Below are 3,852 nucleotides of genomic sequence, written 5' to 3'. Positions count from 1 at the left end.
GTAGCTATTCATATTTTATTATTTTTGCTCCATTTCATTCATAATAATATAATTTAGAGCTCAAGACTGTTCTATTCTCTTTCTATACCTATTTTCTTCCCAATTTCTATTATAAAAAAATTGAACTTACTTTAATATTTTTCCAAATCTTATCTTCAAGCTTTTTTGTAGCCCATTAATTTACACATTCCGATCCATTCCATTCTTTCTCCCAACAAAATATAATATTGATGTATTTGGAAATATGCTAACAATATGGACGTGATTAATTAAGTCATAAATTAGCCCTTTCGAAGTATTTACGGTGGGGAATGGTATATTCTTTTTCTGGCGATACTGTGTGTGACAATAAATATTTTGACTTAAAAATCGGGGGGAAATAACCGATAAAAAATGGGTCGGAAGGAACCTAAGAGGCGTGAAAACCCCGTTTTTCTTCTCAGACTATAATGCAAATACGTCTGTCGGCTTAGAAATGCAAAAACGAAATGCAAAAGAATGGTGAGTAAAGTTAAGGGGCAGGGATTTTGGAATGAGGTAACCGCCGATTTTGACTTTAGAGGCCAATACATCCTCTCCTGTCTGCACGTGAAAGCCATGTATGTAAGCTTTCTGGGTCTGTTACCTCTCTTCTCTTTTTCTTTTCATGCATGTATGATTTTGAATATATGTTTTTCATATGGGAGGCGTTTGGATGAATCATGAGAAAGCGAATGAGTAATGAGAATGGAGGATATGGAAATGGGTTTAATGGAAATAGAATTTCAAGGGTATGATGGGTTTGATTTACCCCATCCCCCACCACTAAATTAATAATCCAAACACTATCATTTGGGTTTAAGATTCCGATTCTCGTTAACCGGACACATTAATCATCAACCAAATACCCTTTCTTGTTGTGCATTTTTGACATTCCGTGTATTCAAAACTAAACACATATTTGATACTTTTGATACGTGAACTTAAAAGTAAACACATATTTATAATTCATTATTTCGTGTCCATTTCGTGTATATTTCCTATTTAAAAATATATAAATAAAATATAAAATATTATATATTTGAATATATTTTTACACACACATATATATAATATATATTTACATATAATAATATATTTTTGAATATATTTTTATAAATATATATGAATTATATATATGTATATATATAATATTACAAAAATATGTATATTTATATAAATGGATATATAAATATCTTATATATATTTAAATATTTATTAATAAATTAATTTATGTCCCATAATTTCGTATGCTGTTGTGTACTCAAGGCTAAACACATATCCGTACCCGTTTAAATTTTGTGTTCCATCATATCGTGTACTTTTTTGTGTACCGAAAAGCCGAATACATATTCATTTATATTGTATCGTTTTCATGACATTTTATCATATCGTATATCAAATTGCCGCATCTAATCTTATGTTAAATTATCTAATTGGTTATTAAAGTCGGTCTAATGTATTAAGTTGATCATTAAATTGAAATGATACTTGGATAGTTACATATATTTTATTAAGTTTTCTTAATCTTTAACAAGAGAAATGTTAATATGATTTAAAAAAGTTTTTTGACTAGCGAGAAGTTTATTATATTAGCGGTCATGATTATATTCTCGCTTTGAAAATAATAAACTAATATCGATTGATTCGGTTAAATTTTAAAAATAATTAATGGAGTGTACATGTCATTGAATTTGTTGATTATCCTCGTATTGTTTAATTAGTGATCAATTTGAAATATTAAACTAATTTCGATGATTAATTGGATAATAATAACTCATTAATCTTATACACAGATTGAATTCGGATTCTATTTTTCGAATATGTTACCTGAATATTTTTACAACTTGACGGAGACCTACTGTCAAATAACGCACCTCGCATGCACGCTGCCCAAAACCTACGGAAATGGAATATGTGATGTGTCCGGAACCTTCTGTCCGGGTCGTGTTCAAACTCATAATTAAGGGACTGTGGTAGACTACTTATCCGCCCCGATCTTAAACAATTTATTGAATCGGTATGTCAGAATTCACACCAAATTATCAATCAATAAGAAATTGCCTGTAATTCATTCATCATTTACACTAGACATTTTTATCTTTGGTTTTTGCTGCTGCAGCATACAAGTAGCTCTTTTCTCTCTGTTTAATTCCCGTCAACAGAAAAATATCTGTATAAAGAGATATATGCATGTTTGACTTTAAGTCTTAGATATTATTAATCTAATACTGTATCTGTCTCATTCATTTATATATACTTTTATTTTTGGAATGCATCATTTAATTCTATATATTTCAAAACTTATCAAAAATAGTAAAAGTTTTATAATATAAAAATTAACTATACCCACTTACAGTCACTACTTTATTCCGCTAAACTAATTTTATACATTTAAAATTGATTGATGCCACCACTTTATCCATCTTTTTTACTTTTTTTTATAATATTTTATTTTTTTTATAACCTCTATGGCCAAATCAAATATATACAATTTAAGAGGACGGAGAGGGAGTAACAAGGAAGAGCTAAAATTGAAATGTCCAGTCCCAAATATGAGTATAGACCCAAGTCATCATAGACAACAAGATGACAACTTCGAAGATGTAAAACAGGTAAATGGCCCTAGACCCCTGACTTCTCACTCTGCAAAACACCTAACACGAACCAAATTGTTCAAGCCAACCTAAACAACTTGGTAATTGGTATGGAGAATACTGGTGGTGTTGTGAAGAATTTAATAATCGGAATTCATCTAGAACCAATACAATTCTAGTCAAATTTTAACTTTTTGATGCCATCTTTCTTGACTTAAATTTCTTACGGAAGTGTGAGATTAAATTCCTTAGTGATTTATTTGAAATTCTTATGAAATTTTGTACAAGGTATGTTAAAGGAGTTGGTCGTTTTTATCATTCGCTATAATTAAAAATTATATTGACTACCTTCGATCAGATTTTTCTAAAACAATTGTAAACTATGGTCAATTTTATAGTATTTGTACTGAACTTTTTCTACATAAATTTAGTTATTATATATTTTACACAAAATATTAACTTTTCGAATTTTTTTTACGATTTAACTATTTTCTGAAAATATTTGCAAAGATACAGTGTAACCAAAATTGACGAGATATCCAACAAGTTGCATCGAGTTATTCAATTGTATAAATTCAGAAACTCGTCTAGTTTTCATCTAATTGTATTGAGTTGCAGAAAGCCGCCGTATATTTGCATAAAAAATTTAAAAAATAAAATATATGCAAAAAAATATACAATTTTTTTTAAAAGGTGACTGTAATTTTGCAAATATATCTTGGTAATTGGGTATTTTTTAAAAACACCCTTATAAAATTTGGGAAGAGGATCGAAAATTGTGTTTTCAATTAAGATTAAAAAATATTCAATCAATCAATTAACCGTATCCAGTATATACCGCCTAAAGCAGTGTTTGTGGAGGATATACTGCAGTGTCTATGGAGGATATACTGTACGCACCCTTACCCTAGCTCCAAATAATAAAGAGGTTGTTTCCATATAATTATTAAAATATAAATTGAATTTTGTGTCGATATATTTAAGGGAAATAAATTGAATAGTACCTCAATTATTATTGTTTTATTGTTTGGATCTGTGAACTAAAGATTCTCTATTTCAGGTTATTTAAATTTTAATTTTTCTAGCTCTAAGTCTTTCCGTTAGTAAATCAGTAACAGCCATTATTTTTTGCTAACATGGCACACACATTTTCTTGAGTTTTTGATCTGGTCAAAGGCCCGGTTGAAGGTGTTATTGAGCTTAAATCACGAGTTCTAGTAACCAAATTGACGTCCAA

General features: G+C 29.1%; 1 long non-coding RNA gene across 1 annotated transcript; it reads left to right on the top strand.

Moving 5' to 3' along the window:
* The first annotated feature begins 243 nt into the window (after positions 1 to 243).
* On the top strand, positions 244 to 2,254 carry LOC141716970 (uncharacterized). The gene is made up of 2 exons (XR_012573471.1): positions 244 to 599; positions 1,815 to 2,254. It is a non-coding gene; the product is annotated as an uncharacterized LOC141716970 (long non-coding RNA).
* The last annotated feature ends 1,598 nt before the right edge of the window (positions 2,255 to 3,852 follow it).

The sequence above is a fragment of the Apium graveolens genome, chromosome 4 (genome assembly GCF_009905375.1).
Source record: "Apium graveolens cultivar Ventura chromosome 4, ASM990537v1, whole genome shotgun sequence".
NCBI lineage: Eukaryota > Viridiplantae > Streptophyta > Magnoliopsida > Apiales > Apiaceae > Apium > Apium graveolens.
The sequence above is the reverse complement of the archived record's forward strand: the minus strand, read 5'-3'. Positions and strand labels throughout refer to the sequence as shown.